The 20,357-nt window shown below is 46.4% G+C and overlaps 1 long non-coding RNA gene across 1 annotated transcript in view; it reads left to right on the top strand.

The window, feature by feature from the left end:
- The window catches only part of LOC140386002 (uncharacterized), a 160,527-nt gene that overhangs the window by 43,387 nt on the left and 96,783 nt on the right, over positions 1-20,357 (top strand). The window contains exon 3 of the long non-coding RNA XR_011933524.1: positions 10,641-10,721. This is a non-coding gene — a long non-coding RNA (uncharacterized lncRNA). The remainder of the gene's footprint in view (positions 1-10,640; positions 10,722-20,357) is intronic.

Here is a 20,357-nt window from a genome sequence, read left to right as displayed (position 1 = left end):
TTTTGTGCTATGAGAAAACTTGGAAATATTACAGTTGGTCCCCACATCCAACTCATTGATTGAGGTTGCAAATAGCTGGGGCCGAAGCACTGACCCGAGAATGACCTGTTTATTCCTACTCTCTTGTTTTCGGCCAGTTAACCAATTCTCAATCCACATCAGCAAATTACTCCCAAAATTTGATTAAGTATCTCTCTTGTGTGGAAGCTTATCGAAAGACCTCTGAAAATCCAAACACACCACATTCACTGGTTCCCTCTTATCTGTTCTACCAGCTAAAGCCTCAAAAAAACTCCAACATACTTGCCAAATATGAATTCCCTCTCATAAATCCATGTGACACTGCTCAATCCTAACATTATTTTCTAACTGTCTATTATCATATCCTTTCTAATAGATTCTCGCATTTTCCCTATCAATAATGTCAGACTAACAGGTCTGGGCTTCCCTGTTTTCCCTCTGCTTCCTTATTTAAACAGTAGGATTACAGTTGCGACCTTCCAATCTGCAGGGATCATTTCGGAATCTGTAGAAGTTCAGAAGGTGACCAGAAATGCACCTATTATCTCTCCAGCCACCTCTTTCAACACTCTGGGATGTAGATCGTCAGGTCCAGGATATATCAATTTTCAGTTCCATTAATTTCTCCAGTACTACATTTTACTAGTACTAATTTATTTCTGTTCCTCATTCCTGTTGCCCCTTGGTTCAGCAGTATCTTTGGAAGGTTTTTTGTACTGTGAAGACGGAAAGAAAGGGCATGATTGAACTAAATGGAAACAAAGTCCCATCGCGAGCGTATTTAGCCGTGTGTTTCACGTCGCTCGCAATGCCGAGAAACAACAAGGCTCGAAAAAAACACGACTCATGTTTGGTAAGTGTCCTCAATGGGGACTACACGGCTGAGGGCTCACATCACCCTGTTTTGTACACTGAGGAGCTCCGTGTAGTGAGAGATCAGGAGGAATTTTTAAATAGCGTCCCAATTTTCAAGGCCCCCCACAAGTCCCAACGTACTATGGGAGGGCCCCCAGCCCCCCTGCATCCACCCAGCATTCGCGCAGGGCACCCTGGGCCCAATTTCACCCATGCAATGCCTTGGCAGAGTCAACCTGGTACCCTGGCAGTGACCCTTCCAGCTGGCAGTGCCACCTGGGCACTTTGGCAGTGCCAGAATGGCACCCAGTTGGGTGTTTGTGCCTTAAAGAAATATACATTTGTTATAAACCGGGGGCAAATAAATTTGGGTCTGTGCTGGCCTTGACCACAACTGGCAGTACTTGCCACCAGATGCAGAGGGAATGTCTTGTTCAAGGATGCAGCAGATGTCTGAAGTGACCTTGCCACAAAAGTATCCTGAGGCACTGATGCTCAGTCATGTTGAGTGTGTAGTTCCGCGCATGCGCAGACAAGCCAGCGTATTTTGGCGAATGTTCTCTTCTCCATGCCGGCCATGGCGGAGACCTACAGGGGCCCGGTGCGGAAGGAAGAAGTGCTCCGATGGAAGAAGCCCGCCCGCAGATCGGTGGGCCCTGATCATGGGCCAGGACACCTTTGGGGCCCCCCCTGAGGTCAGAACCCCCACGCCCCCCCCCCCCCCCCCCCCCCCGAGGACCACCCCCACCAACTTACCTGCCAGGTCCCGCCATGTGGGACCATGCGTAACCCATGCCGGCAGGACTGGCCAAAAACGGACGGCCGCTCGGCCCATTGGGGCCCGGAGAATTGCCGGGGGGGGGGGGGGCGCTGGCAATCGCCCCCGACCGGCATGGCGTGAATGCCGCCCTGCCCGAAAAACAGCGCTGGAGAATACGGCAGCCGCCGTCGGGGCGGAGGGGCTGGATTCGCGCTGCCCCCCCCGGGGGTTCTCCGACCCCATCCCGCCCCTGGGGCGAAATTCTCCGGAAACAGCGCGATGTCCGCCGACTGGCGCCCAAAACGGCGCCAATCAGACGGGCATCGTGCCGCCCCAAAGGTGCGGAGTGCTCCGCATCTTTGGGGGCCGAGCCCCAACATTGAGGGGCTAGGCCGACGCCGGAGGAATTTCCGCCCCGCCAGCTGGCGGAAACGGCCTTTGTTGCCCCGCCAGCTGGCGCGGAAATGACATCTCTGGGCGGCGCATGCGCGGGAGCGTCAGCGGCCGCTGACAGTTTCCCACGCATGCGCAGTGGAGGGAGTCTCTTCCACCTCCGCCATGGTGGAGACCGTGACGGAGGCGGAAGGGAAAGAGTGCCCCCACGACACAAGCCCGCCCGCGGATCGGTGGGCCCCGATCGTGGGCCAGGCCACCGTGGGGGCACTCCCCGGGGTCAGATCGCCCCGCGCCCCCCCCCCCCCCCCCCCAGGACCCCGGAGCCCGCCCACGCCGCCTTGTCCTGCCGGTAAGGTAGGTGATTTAATTTACGCCGGCGGGACAGGCAATTTATCGGCGGGACTTCGGCCCATCCGGGCCGGAGAATCGAGCGGGGGGGCCTGCCAACTGGCGCGGCGCGATTCCCGCCCCCGCCGAATCTCCGGTGCCGGAGACTTCGGCAACCGGCGTGGGCGGGATTCACGCCCGCCCCCGGCGATTCTCCGACCCGGCGGGGGGGTCGGAGAATGTCGCCCCTGATCCCTGACTGTATGCCCTTTTTTCTGATATTTCCTTTATTGAGCTGGTGACGCCGTATCCTATCCTGTGGAGCAGCAGCTGGTTTTGGAAAAAGCAGCTCCTGATTATACTACTCACCCTTTTCCTCATTAGAGGTCCAGAGTGTGACAGCGTTAGCTGCTCCTGCTTGGGTGTTCAAAATTATTATGGGTCTGGACAGAGTAGATCTGGAGAAACAGGGCTGGATTCTCTGCACCCCGTGCTGAAATCGCGGCCGGTTCCACGATTCTGCAGGCCCTGAAAAGCAGCATACGCAAGAGTATGCCGCGCCGCAGAGCACCTACCTGGAGCCGTTGCTGGAGGCCCACTCCGCCATCCTCCGCCCCCGACCAGCCAAAGTCCCAATGGCGTGGACCACTCATGGCTCTGCCGGTCGGGAAACTAGCGTGACGGCTGTGGACTGTTCAGGGGCGGGCCGATCCGAGGTCGGGGGGAGCCTTATACTCGGCCGGGCAATGTTTCGGCGGGTGGTCAGGCACACAGCCGACCGGGGGGTCTATTTTTAAAAATGAATTTAGAGTACTCAGTTCATTTTTTCCAATTAAGGGGCAATTTCACGTGGCCAATCCACCTACCTTGCACATCTTTAGGCTGTGGGGGTGAAATCCATGCAAACACGGGGAGAATGTGCAAGCTGCACACGGACAGTGACCCAGGGCCGGGGTCAAACCTGGGACCTCAGTGCCGTGAGGCAGCTGTGATAACCACTGCGCCACCGTGTTGTCCCGGGGGGGGGGGGTGTCCATTTTTAATGTCCAGCTCCGTGGCCTGAGTCCACCATGGAGCGCGGCGCGGCCTCGCGAGCCTGCTGCCATGCGCTTGCGCAGCCTCCAACCCGGAAGTGCGGGGACCTGTATCTGCAGCAAAAGCTGCTGGTTTTACACCGGGTCTCTGCTAGCCCTCTACAGGGTTAGGAATATGTGGCCCTTTCACGCTAGTTTTTCTGGCGTGAAAGGCCACAGTTTTTACAACAGCGTGGGGACATAGACCTAATAATGGTGAATCCAGCCCACTGTTCCAGAACAACAGGGCACCAATTTCAATTGATTGGCAAAAGGTCCAATGGTGTCATGAGGGACGAACTGTTTTTATGCAGCGAGTGCTTGAGCTCTGGAATGTACTTCCCGAAGGTATGGTGGAGGCAGACTCAATCGTGACCTAAAAGAGAGAATTAAATCATTACCTGAAAAGGAGCAATTTACATGGCTTGAGGGAAAAGGTGGGATAGTCGGACTCTGAGTTGCTATTCCAGACACGTTGGGCTGAATAGACTCCTTCTATGCTGCTGCCATTCTACGATGCTATGTTTTTATGCTTCAATAAAGGTTGACAATAGGGAAGTAGGGGTCAAGATAAATAAAGTCTTAGCCAGATGAAGTTACTTTCAAAATATTGCTGCAGGCAGTCAAAGTGCCCTCTCAGAGCAAATCCTGTGAGCCTTTCACCTAGGCAAGGAAGCAACTGTTCTATCATTTAAAAGCTTTCAAGTCTGTCAGTTGTGCAACAGTCTCCCACAGTGCATTTGTCTCATTAACCCTGGAAAGTTTCAAACAGCTTTGGAAACCTGTGCGCTGGCTGATAAAACCAGAATGCGGCATCATATTTCAATTTAATTGCCAGAACATTTGGAAAGTTCTGGAAACCAACTAAGGATAGCAAAAAAAAGTAGGAGAAATTATAACCTGAATGTAAATGAGCAAGATATATAAAAAGCAGATGCTAAGAGCTTCTACATGTATGTAAAGATACATTAGCCAAGGTAAATGTTGTTGCCCTTAAGGGTGAAAATGGAGACTGAATAAGAAACAAGGAAATGGAAGAGACCCTGAACAAGTGGCCGGAACAGTGACACAGTGGTTAGCACTGCTGCCACACAGCGCCAGTGACCCGGGTTCAATTCGGTCTTGGGAGACTGTCTGTGTGGTGTTTGCACTTTCTCCCATGTCTGTGTGGGTTTCCTCCTGGTGCTCCAGTTTCCTCCTACAGTCCCAAAGATGTGAAGATTAGGTGGATGGTCCATGATCAATGCGCAGGGTTACAGAGATAGGGAAGGGGCGTGGGCATCAGTAGAGTGCTCTTTCGGAGGGTCAGTGCAGACTCAATGGGTTCAATGGATTTCTTCTGCAATTCTTTTTCTTTTTAAATTTCAAGCACCCAATGATGTTTTTTCCAATTGAGGGGCGATCTAGCGCGGCCAATCCAGCTACCCTGCACATCTTTGGGTTGTGGGGGTGAGACACATGCAGAAAAGGGTGCGATTCTATGGAAGTATATTTTATCTTCATGATAGAAAAATCATCAGAAAAAATCAAGAGGAAAAGGATGGAAAAAACCTAAAACAATCATTATTGTTAAGAACCCCACTGATGTTAAATTCAAGGGTTTCCCAAATCCCAGAAGGGACGTTTGGAATGCAGTTCTTAACTGTTTATTTTGCAATTTAGTATAATGTGAGGAAAGAGATGAAAACTAGTAAGGAAAGTTTCAGACTTGTTATCATTCAAGAAAAACGGTTATTGAACTGCCAAACACACGACAAGAAAGGTAACAACATGGAACAAATTTACAATTAATTACAATAATGTCTACAAACAATATACTTGAATTATCCCTGTTCCAAATCTATGTACTTTCCTAAATTCCGAGAACATACCCTGCCCAAAACAACAACCCATTGATTTTAATACTGTGAGTCATATCAAGCAACAATTACCAGGCATGACCTGTGACCTTTTTTGGAAAACTTTTCTTCTGATTCAGAGTAATATATCTGGGGTTCAAAACAGCAGTCGTCAGGTCAAAAGCTTGTTTTTGGGAGACCCCTACTTCCAGCTGGGCATAACTGTCACCTTGGTCACGCATCAGTTGTTCTCCTCCAGCCCAGGACTAACCCTGCCATTGATATATGGTCTATTTTCTTCGATCTTGTCTTGCCTGAACAACTAGTGTTAGAAGTCACTCTTTTAGCACGTAAGTGCGACATTCATTCTTATTTTGCCTTTTGCACTCCTTACCTCTTTATCTTTAACTCCTACAATTCTATTCCCTATTGTTCGCCACTTAAGTACATTTCTGTTCACCCTGCTACTTGGCTAATGAGCACACCAAAGGACCTCAGTGCAACTGAATCCTTTTCAGTTTCTTTCCAATCCTTAATCTTCATTCTATCCCAACTCTTGACTCGATCACTGCAGAAAGAATCCTAGGAAAACTAATGGGCCTAAAGGCAGACAAGTCCCCTGAACTGATGACTTACATCATCAGGTCTTAAAGTAAGTGGCTGCAAAGATAGTGATGGTTTGCATAATCTTCCAAAGGTCCCTGGATTCTGGAAAAGGCCCAGCTGTTTGGAAAACTAAAAATGTAACAACTTTGCTCAAGACAGCAGGAAACTATAGGCTAGTTAGACTAACATCCCACATTGGGAAAATGCTGGAATCTTTTATTAAGGAAGTAGTAACAGGACATTTAGAGCATCGTAAAATGATCAGGTAGAGTCAACATAGTTTTATGAAAGTGAAACTGTTCTTTACAAATTTAGTACAGCTCTTTGCGTGTATAACAAACAGGTTGGATAAATAGGGAGCCATTAGGTCTAGTTAATTTGGATATTGCAAAAGACTTTCGGTGATTTCATAGAATTTACAGTGCAGAAGCACACCATTTGGCCCATCGAGTCTGCAATGGCCCTTGGAAAGAATACCTGACTTAAGCCCACAACTCCACTCTATCCCCGTAACCCAGTAACCCCACTGAAGGTGCCCCATAAAAGATTACTCACAAGGTAAGAGCTCATGGTGTTGACATTAATCTACCACAGGGAAAGAGGTTTGGCTTGCTGACAGGAAACAGAAAGTTTTAGTAAATGGGTTGGCAAACAGTAACTAATGGAGTGCCACGGAGATCAATGCTGGTGCCTCAACTATTTACAATTGTTAAAAATGTTTTTATATTTAAACTCTCTTTTAATTCAAGGCAAAATGACACATTTTACCTTGAGCTCCTGCTAGTTCTGACTAGTGATAAGCCAATGTGACCTGGCTACCATCGGGCAGGGAACCCAGATCACATTCTATTGAAATTTACTTGCCATGTTTACCACCAGAAAACCTGGCCTTGTTTTGGGCAAGCTTACTGTATCTTTTGAGTTCCTCACCTTCACACTCAACAAGGTAAGTCTGGATTGTTTAAAACCCATCTCCTTGGAAAAAAGAAAGCTTGACGATCGTGGAAGTTTCTTTACGATAGCTTTACAAATTCTTCATCAGAAGTACATAATATTACAAAATTCTAACAAATAGCTTATTACACATGTTATACATAAACTTTTCATTGTGTTCAACAATTATACATACTGTATTGTAAAGTCAGTATTACTATTATTATCAATAATAAACAGGGTTATCAGGATTTAAGCATTACAGAGTTATCAGAACTTGGAAACTGTCTTTTCTCCTTCATTCTTTCTTTAAACTCTGAATAGAACACTAACAATTACAGTGCTTTTGACCATAATCTTCTCATGGCCAGCTGAAGATAGTGACATTAAATGAAGATAATGCATTAAAGTTTTCTCCAGTAACATCCTGACCACTTTTATCTCTGTTTTGTACTCTGGTTTTCACCTTGCTGGTGTTGCTCTATTAAGAATGTTGGTGAACCACAAGCCTTCCCTTATATCGATCAAATGACCACACAACAAGTTAGTTAGTTCAAAAGGTGGTTTATTTACATACACAAGAGTTATGTCAACATGCAAACACAATATCTACTACGAGTTAAACTACACCTATCAGCTACAATAACCTATACTTAACTTCAGGGCGACCGGCACTGTGCAAATGGATAAGGCCTTTATCTGGATTTCACTTGGCTGGTTCGAAGAAAGTGGCTCTGTCTCTGCTGGGCTCATCCATCAGGTAGCGATCGTTGGTCTTGAACTTGGCTGGCTGTTCCTGCTGCAATTGGGTTGGCACAGGCTGGATCCAAAAGAGACAGAACACATGGCTGTGCTCTCTTTAATCCCTCTGGGATTTTGCGCGCTTTGGGGCGGTCCTTAATCTACGACCCAATAGTTCGACAGGGCTCTGATCACTGTCTTCGATTTTGGCCAATAAAGGGCCGGGTGCCATGGTAGCTGGGTGGGTCCTTAGCGGTCATTGACCTTGGCAGTTGGGCTTTCTGAGTAAAGGGAGTGGCGCCGATCAGTTTGTGGCTGTACCGGTTGCTTGATTGGAGTTCTATTGTCCTGGGAAAATGGGCCATTGAAATGCAAACGAGCGGGGTTTTGATTAGGCCTGGTTACCTGTGTTTCAGATACACATAGGCTCTGTATCTGTCTGAGTCCTGGGTTGGCCATAATTCCCATGGTCCTTTGCAGGTGGCCATCTTAGATGGCTACACTGGTTTAACTGCAAACTAACATTTTGGTGGCCTTGTCTCTTTGCTTATGGATGCATGGTAGTCATGCTATGTGATACAACTGAGTTTGGCATCGATTTCTCAACTTTAATACATGATTTAAAACATTTTTCTTACTCTTCTCCTCTGTTAATGGAAACATGCTTTCAACAGATCACTTAAGTTTGCTTCAGGAACCATGCATATCTGATCAACAACCAACTTCAAAATTATCTTCCTCAACCACTCCCTCCGTCACCAACTTTCTATTTTCATTGTTTTGATCAACAACAGATGAATAGAATAAACTTGTACTAAGGGAGATTTCATCACTGTATTCAGGATATTTTGCAGTATTTTGCATGTAATTATTGTCCTGACTTGGAAATATATCTCTGTTCGTTCACTGTCGCTGGATCAACATTCTGGAACTCCCTGCCTAACAGCACAGTGTATATACCTACACATGGACTGCAGTAGTTCAAGAAGTAAGCTCACATGACTTTCTCAAGGGTAATTAGGGATGGGCAATCAGTGTTGGCCTAGCCAGCGAAACGCACATATCTAAAATGAATTTAAAACACACAGTCACATTCTTCCCATTAACGCTTGAAAAATGGAACCTCCTTCTCCATTTATTTCACAATTCTTTCCAATTACTTGTTCATTCTCTTATGCTCCAATTCTTTTTCAAGCTTATTAATATTTTCATTCAGCTTTGCAACTATCAGGGTCAATTCAGTTGCCTTTGCTTCAGAGTCAGCCACAGAATCTTTCTGCAAGTTTGACTAGTTAACATGGATACTCAGTTCACTTTGGAATCGTTCTTCCATGATCACTGACTGCTCTTTTGAATCTTTCAATTCACTCATTAGATCCTTAATCTAGTGCTTTGAATTTCCCTTATCTGCTTTTAAAATCTAGATATGTGCTTCCAAACACCCACACTTCATCTTTTTATGTTCTCCAAATCATATTGGAGTTTAAGAATCTATTTGCTCTTTTCAGGATGAAGTTCCAACAGGACATGCTCTGCAACGTCCCTCAGCTCTTCTGTACTTCCTAGTGTCCTACCACACATTGTGTATTCCCTTCCCTTGTTATACCTTCCAAAATGCATCATTTCATTTGCCACTGTTCTGCTCATCTAACCAGTCCTGCAACCTGAGGCTTTTCTCCTCATTACTTATCGCACAACTAATTTTTGTGTCTCCTGCAAATTTACTGTTCATGCTCCCCCACATTCATTTCTAGATCATTAATGTACACTACAATCAGCATGGGATCCAACACTGATCCCTACGGTACATCACTGAATACGGGCTTCCAGTCACAAAAACAACCTTGAACCATCATTCTCTGCCTTCTGCCACTCAACCAATTTTGGATCCAATTTTCCAAATTGTCCTGGATCCCATGGGCTCTTCCCTTCTTGACCAGCCTCCCACGTGGGACCTTGCCAGAAGCCTTTCTGAAGTCCATATAGACTACATCCACTACACTGCCTTCATCTATACACCTAGTCACCCCCTTAAAAAATGTAATCAAATTTGTTAAACATGTTCTGCCCCTGATAAAGACATGCTGACTTTCTTTGATTAATCCTAGCCTCTCCAAGTGGAGATTAATTCTGTACCTCAGAGTTTTTCAAATAATTCCCCTACCACTGATGTTAGACTCACTGGTGTGTAATTGCCTGTTGTCTTCAGACTTCCTTTCTTGAATAATGGTAATCTAATGACAGTCTGAGCCCTTTCCACTAACCCAGATCACTCGAGTTCTCGCATGCCGATAATTGGTCAGCAGGATAATTAATCTATCTGATTATTAATCATCAATCGAATCATTCAGTGAATTGATTATTGGCCCATGGGATTAATCATTGACCTGTCAATTGAACAATTGAATCATTCATCGACCCAATTGCTTGTCAGCGACCCGATTATCAGTCAGAAGAAGGCCTAACTCTGGACAATTCAATGAATTGCCAGTTTGATTATTGATCTAGAGTATTACGACATCCTGGGTGAGGGCACGGTCAGTTCCAGCCCCACTGACCCCGGAGTCCCAACATAAGTCAATAACTAATAATTTGTGTTTCCCTGAGATCATTAATCCCTGACTGCTCCAATGAGTTACACTGATTTGTAAGTAAAACATTAACAAACTGTTTAATTATAACAAGGGTAAAAAGATGAACATATGAAGGAAATAATTGAAACTATGGTCTCCCAGTCTACCTATTCCCAAACCTTTCCGCCCAGACAAACACAAAACAGACACACACTGCAGAGACAGGAAAAGAGTTAGAATAACAGGAACAGAAGGAAAAGGTTTGAGAAGAATCTTTGCTGCTGCAGTTAAGGCCTCTGGAGGCACCGGTCTTCTCCGAATTTAACATTCTGGGAAATTTGGTTTATACAAGAGAATCAGGTTGGTGCAATTCTGTCCTTTGACCATCAGATGGAACTTTACACAGGAGAGTCAAGTCCGTGCAATTCCAACCTCCGAACTCCAGATGGAGCCTCCATCCTCCTCAGCTATTACCTGAAGAATTACAGTCTTTTCCGTTTGTTTGATCTCTGCACAGAGACTCCAGCTGTATTATGAAGAGAGTTCTCAGTTTGGGTTTTCGGCCATTAAGACAGAGGATTAAAGAATCACAGACCTGGTGAGTAGCTCCTTTCAATCTTTCACTCCAGAGGAACCCTTCACAGTTCTGGCTGCTGTTTGTGACTTTTAAACAGAGTGCCTTCATAGATCTGACTAACAGCCTTTTAAATTGCCTGGCAGAGAGAGTGAGAGAGAGAGAGCAGAGTGCCTTTCAGCTGCAACCAGGCTGAATCTCTCCTCACAGAATTCAGGTCACAATGGACCTTTTCATATGACTCGCCTTTCTTCTGGAAGATTCTGAATGGCTCCACCAATCGCAAGCAACAGCAGGAGATGGTTCAGAATTTCAGATTCACTGATTGGCTGCTTGCCAAGTCTATCAAACTGACATCATGGGCTCTTCCACAGAACCTAAAGGGAACGTTCTGGATAGTCCATTAGACCAGGGGTGTTTTTGGTTTGCAGCAGCTAGCAAGAAGATTGTAAAATTAAAGGTACCCAGGACAGAAATTAAAAAGGAAATACAGAACAGATAACACAGATAGCAGGATAGGTCTTATGAGGAAAGGTTGAGGGAGCTAGGGCTTTTCTCTTTGGAGCGGAGGAGGATAAGAGGTGACTTAATAGAGGTTTATAAGATGATGAGGGGGATAGATAGAGTGGACGTTCAGAGACTATTTCCTCGGGTGGATGTAGCTGTTACACGGGGGCATAACTGTAAGGTTAAGGGTGGGATATAGGAGGTAGGTTCTTTACTCAGAGAGTGGTTAGGGTGTGGAATGGACTGCCTGCTGTGATAGTGGAGTCGGACACTTTAGGAACTTTCAAGCGGTTATTGGATAGGCACATGGAGCACACCAGAATGACAGGGAGTGGGATAGCTTGATCTTGGTTTCGGACAATGCTCGGCACAACATCGAGGGCCGAAGGGCCTGTTCTGTGCTGTACTGTTCTATGTTCTATGGTGCCACATTAGCTGTCCTCCAGTCCTCTGGCAAGTCTCCTATGACCAGAGAGGATTTGAAAATTAGTGTCAGACGCCCTGAAATCTCCTCCCTTGCCTCACACAGCAGCCTAGGATACATCTCAACTGGGTCTTGGGACTTAACCACTTTAAAAACCCTAAAACTATTAGCACTGTCGTGATCTGCATATACATAAGGGATTAATGTATAGTCATTACAGTTAAGTAATCACTAGATGGCAGCACTAGCAAGGGGTATAAAGAGAGACTCAATCTGAGTTCCCATTCTTCATGTGTATTGTGACTAGAGACAGAGGTGTAGAGAGTTAGCTCAGAGTGCAAGTGTAGTTAATCATAGTTTATTCTTATTCTATCTTGTTTATTTAATAGCTAGTAAAAGTATTGAAGAATCGGACTCACAAGTTAATTGTTTAGTTACTCAATAAATTATTTGCTTTCATTGGATGACTGCGAGTCATCAACATTGTTTATCAACATTGGATTTAAGTGCATCTTGGTATAAAGCAAATGAGTAACATATACTACAGTAAGTAACATAACAAGCACCACCTCCCTCTCAATGCTAATCTGCTCAATTATATCACAGTCCCCTTCCCTGCTATCTATACCTACATCGTCCTTCTCCGTCATGAACACAGATGCAAAATAGTAATTTCATACTTCACCTACATCTTTTATCTCCACAAACAGGTTGCTACTTTGGTTCCTAATGGGGCCTTCGCTTTCCCTAGTTACCCTCTTTCCCTTAATATACTTCTAAAACACCTTGGAATTTTCCGTTATTTTGCACACCACTTTTTTTATCATGCGCCCTTTTTCTCTTCTAATTTATTTTTAAGTAGCTTCTTGCACTTTCTATACTCCTCTAGGGCATCCACTTTGGAGCACAAAGTGTATCAACAGCTATCATCAATGACGGATCTGTCCCAATGCCTCTCAAAATGGCGGCACGTGGCGCAGTGGTTTGCATTTCTGCCTCACAGCTCCGGGGACCCTGATTTGATTCCGGCCTTGGGTGACTGTCTGCGTGGGTTTCCTTCAGGAACTCTGGTTTCCTCACACAGCCCAAAGATGTGCAAGTTAGGTGGATTGGCCATGTTAAATTTTCTATTAGTGTCCAGGGATGAGCAGGCTAGGTTACAGGGATAGGGGGGTGGGTGGGGGGAATGGAGCTAGGTAATGTTTTCTTTTGGGGGTCAGCGAATGACCACTTCCTGCACTGTAGATATTCTGTGAAAAAAACAAATTTATTTACTTATTTCATTGGCGGTGCAAGGGGACAATACTCCCTTCAAGACAAAACCCTAAAAACCTCCAGTAACCTGCTTCACTTTAGCAATAGTCAAGGAAGAGCTCTCTTGACTGTCATTCTAGTAGGTTCGATGGAGCACATTTTACTTGTAGTCTCGCAATGGTTTTAACATCCATTTCCTGTTCTGGTACAGCCTTTTTCAAAGTTTTCTTTTACTGCCAGCAGTTTACTGTTCAGCTTCCATCAATGGGCTTTGAGATGTCCTGTTTCTTATGTTCTTTTGAGATGAGGGAACTCTATTTTCTAATTGACAGCAAATTGCCATCATAAAAAAAAATCAATCGCCATCATATTGCTGCCCTCCAATTGATGTATTTTCAGAGCCTAAGCAGAGTGTTGCTTTCCAGATGCGTTCATGCTTCCAGTCATCCTGCAATCTAGTTTTCCATCTGCAGGGATCCCAGGATTGGGTCTGTTCCTGGTTATGCTGAGATTCTATCCCGTTTACCAAAGCCTCTCAAATTTCTTAGGAGAGGAAAAGGTCTGTCTTTCACCACCCCTGCTTGCCCATGGCCCACAAGGAGATATGTCCAAAGGCATCGCATGACAATTCTACCCTTTGTGCCCTTGAAGGCTTTCACTGAAATTCTAGCTAGCTGAGAACTGGATTGAATTCCGATAAGGTCTTCTGAAATGTCCCAACCTTTCCCCAGACTAATTGACTCAGGTTGATGTAGTAAATGATTTATTTTTGAGCCCAAAGTTTGAAGAAGCATAATTTTGTTTCTTTGATCAAATCAGGGTCAAGGGGAATGGAATGGCCACTGTCGTTGTGCCCGCGCCTTGTGATTGAACAGCTCACAGGTATTTGGGATGAAGATTCTGACCTTGGGTTTGGGTGTGTGTGGTTATGCTCTGCTTCACTGAACAGAGCAGACCCTCAGTATTTTGGAGCTTGCGTCTTTCAACACATGTCAGGAAGGCAGTGCTCTATTCAATAATCAACCATAAATTTAATTGATGCCCAGTGTTAATTGAAATTAAAATAAAAGCAGTAGCTGTTTCACTAAAAAATGATGCAAGCTAACATTTAATCTTTTCAAAAAGTTAAATATTCTCCGTATCGCTGCATGATTATTTTTTGAATAATTGCTTCAGAAAAAAATGAAAGCCGAAGCATTGTCAGCATTTTCCTGATGCTTATAAATCACGAAAAGGAATAATATGAATATATAACTTGCTGGTTTATTGCTCCAAAACATGGTGTGTAAAAGTGCAGCCAATCTCACAGTCTGTGCGGTTTGACATTTAGGTAGTAAAGGAAATATTTGATTTGTGGCTTTTTGATTTTACGTTGTAGAGTAAAAAAATATTTAAAAAATTAACCAAACAGTTAACGGGTTGCTTTCAGTTCAATCAATGGTCTGAAATTCAAAAGGAATTAATTGATAAGAATTGTACAGCAGCCACATGGGCTGTAGTTAGCTCTCAAAATGTCTTTGCCTGGGAGACTTTCTCACCATGAGTTGATTCCACACTCCCGATTAGTGACCCAGGCCATGTGACCCATACTCTGCTCTATTGCCCTTAAAGGGACAATCATCAAAAAGCATCAAATATAATGAGAGTGCTTCTTCATCCACTGCCTTCCTCTTGCAGTGACTGGCCAGATGGCTGTTCTTGGTATCTGCAAGCATGAATGCTGATGTGAAGAAGGAGAAGGTGGCAGTGAGGGAAGTGAAGAGAGATGGAAAGCAAGAGGACTATGGAGCATCAAATGTAGTTTGTGCTTCATGCCAAATAGTAGGATATGGGGAAGGTGGGTTTTGGGAAAGAACATCAGGCAGGAACATCTGTTATCCTGAAGTTCTCAGAGACGGCAACTTCAACAGCCTCTGTTCAGCCAACCCTGTGATGCGGAGCATTTTAAGAGAGTTCCAGTGATGCAAGAGTGCCTGGCCTTTTCTGCCTCTGGTCTGCTCTTTTTTGTTATGTGCTACCTTATCTTGGAAGAGAAACTGTCAGTGAGTTTGCTTCAATGGGTTTTTGTGATGTGCTAATGGTGTGTGGAAGCAGAGAGATGTGGATGTGAGCTGGTACCAGGGATGCATTGTGAGAGTGAGGTAAAGTCTCTGAATGTTGGGCATAAGTCTGGTTGTTAAAGATTGCTTCTGGGTGAGTTGATGGGCAAGAGTATTGCCATTCCCTAATTGTCCTCCATTTCAAAGGGCATTTGCGAGTCATCCACATTGCTGTTGATCTGGAGTCACATGTAGGCCAGACCAGGTAAGGACACCAGATTTCCTTCCTGAAGGAACGTTAATGAACCAGATGGGGTTTTACGACAATCGACAATGGTTTCATGGTCATCACTAGACTATTAATTCCAGATTTTTATTGATTGAATTCAAATTTCACCATCTACCATGGTGGGATTTGAACTGGGGTCCCCAGATCGTGCCCTGGGTCTCTCAATTACTAGTCCAGGGACAGTACAACTACGTCACTGCCTCTCCTGAGTGTGGCGTGTTGAGCATTATGAGATGTTTGGGGAGGGGAGGGATGCAAGGTCATGAGAATGTACATCCACTGACATTGACCACCCATCAACAACACAAGAGGTTTGACACCATCCAGGACAAATGAGTTTGCTTGATTCGCACCCCATCTGCAAGCTTTCATGCCCTCCACCTCCAGTAGCACAGTAGCAGCAGTGTGTACTATCTACTTTATGCACTACAGGAACTCACCTAGGACCCTTACAGAGAACTTTGCAAACCCATGACCATTATCATCTAGAAGGACAAGGACAGCAGACACATGGGAAAACCGAGAAGTTCCTCTCCAAATCACTCACCACTCTGTCTCGGGAATATATCACCATTCCTTCACTGTCACTGGGCCAAATCCTACACCCCCACCCAGGAGCCAACCCCCAGCTGGGGGGGGGGGGGGGGGGGGGGTCTCGAACATATCAGGGATGATCGAGTGTGCCACTGCGCTGTGCACACTGCCCAGGTATCGGGTGCAGACGTGTATGATGCGCATCTGATGGTCACATATCAGCTGCAGGTTCATCAAGTGGAACCCCTTTCGGTTTGTGTAGAGTGGCCTTTCATCTGCAGGTGCTCGTAGGGGAACATGCATCCAGTCGACCACCCCCTGGACCTGGATATGTCACCCCACTGCCCGGGCACCCTGATGGGCTCAGTCTACATTGAAATGGATGTATTGAGCTGCATGGGCATCTAGTCCTCCGTGATGTCTCCGATGCAACTATGCACCGAGGATGTGACATCCTGGACCAGTCCCCACTTGCCGCCTGGAAGGACCCCGTGGCATAAAAGTTAAGGGCCACCGTCATCTTGACGGCCATGGGGAGTGGGTGTCTCCTCCAGACCCCCGCCGTGCCAGGTATGTCATGATCTGTCAAATATGTCGCACTGTCTCTCCTCTGAGCCGGATTCTTCTACGGCATTCCCGGTGCAGCAGGTACTCAAATGTCAGGCGCTGCTGGGACATGCGAGGCCTCATGCGCAGCTTCCTTGGCACCCCCTTCTCCTCAGTATGTTGGGCGGCCGGCTCTCCATCCTGGGCAGCTGCCTCCTGTTCCTCTGCAGCACCCTCAGCTGCTGCACGACCACTGATGCAGCTTCCATCTCCTCGAGCAGATCCAGCTCAGACAGCCGCAGGGCTTCCCGCAGAGTTGTGGCGACTAGCAGGAAAGCCATTGCTGGTTGAATTGCAATATCCATTGTCCGCAGTGGGTGAAAGGCCAACATGTTAGCGTGGTGCGTAACCCCCGTGACAACCAAGACCAATGGGCTACATGGTGCCTCGGTTGGCACTGCCATCTCTGCCCTCGCATGTCCCCCCCCCCCCCCCCCATCCCTGCACCCCCGGCCCCATTGCTGGTCAGCACCGTGACTGCCTCTGGTCCTGCTGCCCGTCCCTGCTGCCAGGGGTATGATCGGCAGGCACTGCCCTTGCCAATGGTATGCTCCACGGCCCCTGTCGAGGCTACTGTGGCCGTTGCGCTGGGTGGGCCGCCGAAGGGTGGCGGCTGGGTGGGGGGGGGGGGGGATGTCAGAGGGTAGGGTGATGGGGTGGGGTGTGAGGGCATCCATATGGCCAGTGTTGCACTAGAGAAGCAGGGGCCAAGGTGGGTTGTCAGTGGGGTGGGCAGCAAGATGGCTGACTTTCAAACCGCGGCAATGGCAGTCCATGACTGGACACTGCCTCAGTCCCAAGGGGGGGGGTCACCCCAACCACTCGGCCTCTTCCCCCATCACACCCCCTCCCCTGGTCCTGGCAGGGCACCCCCCAATCCAGCTAGTCTGGCCACTGTCCAGCCCAGTATCCTACTGTCTCCATGTCCGACCTTCTATCTCTGCCCCTCATCAGCCATAACGCCGGTTTCACGATTTTTAAAAGCACAAGTGCACTGTGCCTTTGGGAACTTGGCCCATCGGCTGCGGAAAATCGCTGTGGCCCTGGAGAATAGTGGGATGGCCCAGTAATGACATGCAAATGGTGTTTACTTTATGTGCATTCCAGACCATATTGATGCCTCTGTGGAGATGACGGAGAATTGTGATTTGCCGTCAAATCGGTGCCCACCACGATTTTGGCGTAGGAACCTAATCTCCACCCACTCGGGTTTCGCGATTTCAACATTAGCCAGCGAAGAATCCTGCCCTATATCTTTCAAGGCATATGTAGATGCGAAGGCAAGGAGGCAGCGGGAAAAACCGCTGGACGATATTTATAGCAGTTGATCGCAGGTATGCGAACAGTCCATTCCCAGAGCTATTAGCTCAACAGATGGGGTGGTGCGACAGTTGAGGTGAGTTAAAGAGGCAACCTACGAGTATGGAAAGAAGGCAAGTCGGCTCCTGGCATATCAACTGAGGAAATGGGTGGCAGAGAGGGAGATTCTCCAGATTAGGAAGTGGGGTGAAAGTCTGGTCTCTGCTTAGGAGAAGATAAATGAGGTATTTAGTGCCTTCTACAAAACGTTATACAGTTTCGAACCAGTGCAGGATGGGAGGGATTTGGTGGGGTTTCTGGGGGAGTTGGAGTTTCCCAAGGTGCCGAAGGAGTTATGGGAAGAACTAGAAGCTCCGTTGGAGTTGGAAGAGATCAAGGAGGCGCTGAAATTGATGTAGTCGGGGAAGGCAGTGGGGCCCAATGGGTTCCCGGTGGAATTTTCTGAAATATTTGTAGAGCAGCTGGCCCCTTTATTGCTGGAGATGTTCAGGGACTCCTCGGAGAGCGATGCTGTTGCAACGGCTGCTGGGGCAGGCGTCGATTTCCCTGCTCCTGAAGAAGGACAGAAATCCCGCAGACTGTGGATCGCATTGTCCGATCTCCCTGTTAAATGTGGATGCGAAGCTTTAGCTAAGGTGTTTGTGGTAAGACTGAAGCCTTGCCTCCTGGAGGTGGTGGGGAAAGACCAAACGGGGTTTGTAAAGGGGCGGAAGTTGATGTCAAACTTGAGGCGGCTGTAGAACATGGTACATACCTTGGGGGAGGGCCTGGTTCCAGAGATCATAATTTCGCTTGATGCGGAGAAAGCATTTGACCGGGTAGGGTGGTGCTCTCTGTTCACAATACTGGAGAAGTTTGGATTTGGACCAGGCTTCGTTACGTAGGTGCGGCTGTTGTCTGTGGCCCCATTTGCCAATGTTTGGACTAACAAAGTGACTTCTGAGCCCCCTCGTCTACATAGGGGCACCAGGCAGCGAGGTCTGATGTCCTCTTCCCTGTTTGTGTGAGCAATAGAGCCACTAGCCATGACGCTGAGGATTTTGAAAGCTTCGGAAGGAATAGTTAGAGGAGGGGTGGAGTGTAATGTTCTGAAGACTGGCCGATATGAATGGTGCACTACAGAACATCGAGATTAAATAATTTATTAAGAAACAACTAAGTGGTAAAAATAACTTGAATAAATAAATAATAAACTACTAACATTAACTAACTATTATAGAGCTGCTGAAAAATATGTCTATCCACCAATACGACTTACTCCCAACTCCCCCAGGCTCAGAGCTGCATGGTAGACTTACATTTACACACTGCTGCTCGGTGTCGTGTACCATATTATTTGCAGAATTGCTTTATGCATATCATCACATGGTGCAGTGTCTTGCTCTACGCTGAGTATTTGCTGTTATGTGTTAGGGGTCCAGAGTCGTCAGTGGGAAACACTATGAGGATTTTACAGCGCTTTGGGGCCTTTTCTGGCTATAAGCTAAATATAGGAAAGATCGAATAACTTAGTGGTTGGGGCACCAAGGTGGAGAGTGGGGCTTGGTGGGTTGCCGTTCCGGCTAGCAGGAAACCATTTTTGGTATTTGAGGGTCTAGATAGCTAGGGACTGGAGGAAACTCTAAAGGTTGAACTACATGAGTCTGGTAGGGAATGTTAAGGCAGATCTGCAAAGGTGGGATGGTCTCCCACTATCCCTGGCAGGCCGAGTGCAATCGGTTAAGATAAATGTACACTGCTGACTTTCCTGAGATCTTGGGCTTTTCTATCCATTTTGGAGGCAGGGGAAATTTATGAGGCTAGTTTTTCCAAAGCAAACCTGACATCACTCTGAAGATTGACATATTTATGCTACAGATGAGATTGGGTAGTTTAATATTTGATGGATTTTTATACATCAAACCAGGAGTGCAAGGTGCGTTATCTTGTTGACTTCTCAGTGACCCTGATCGTGATGATAAGTTGAATCTAAATAATAATTTTTATGAGATCATCAATGCATTGTCACCATAGTGGCTCTGAGAGTCACACTCCAATGCCTGATAAGTTACTGTCAATATTGTTTTGCTGATTTGTTATTTGATAGGCATTTCAGGTATAAATTGCATTCACCAGAAGCTAGTGTTTTCTACTATAATCTACTATCTAAATAATTGTGTTGTGAAAAGGCTAAGAAAGGTGATGGCCTCGATATTTGGCAATGCAGAGCCCATATTTATGCGCTATTAGACCTGCAATGCTCCAAGAATTGGGGACAGGAAGAGTGCACACTTTTCTGGATTGAACTGCCTGCTATAGAACAAAAATAATTGCCCTGAAGTGCTCATGCCAGAAACAGGAGTTGGCTTGTTTGCATGTGGAAATAAAGGGCTCGACACCTGACAGAGATCATCTCTGCAATATTTGTTTCCCGTAATGCAGTCAAAGAAGCCAGACTTTATGACCGTGTGTTTGGCCGCGACCTCAGGTACGTTTTTTGTATGATACTTATCTGAATGTGGCACAGAAACTGCTCTTTCTGACCACCCCTATTTAAAGATCACAGGCCTCTGATCTCTCCATACCATAAATCCCCCGCCACTTCCCCATTATCATTCCCAACAAAAATTGCTGCGTGGTTTCTTGATAGATCCAGTACCAGTCATTTCTGCGGAGATCAGGTCAAGTCCTGAACCTTAAGAATGCTC

This window comes from Scyliorhinus torazame, chromosome 11 (assembly GCF_047496885.1).
Source record: "Scyliorhinus torazame isolate Kashiwa2021f chromosome 11, sScyTor2.1, whole genome shotgun sequence".
NCBI classification, from domain to species: domain Eukaryota; kingdom Metazoa; phylum Chordata; class Chondrichthyes; order Carcharhiniformes; family Scyliorhinidae; genus Scyliorhinus; species Scyliorhinus torazame.
Note: the sequence above shows the minus strand (reverse complement) of the source record. Positions and strands in the feature narration are given on the sequence as shown.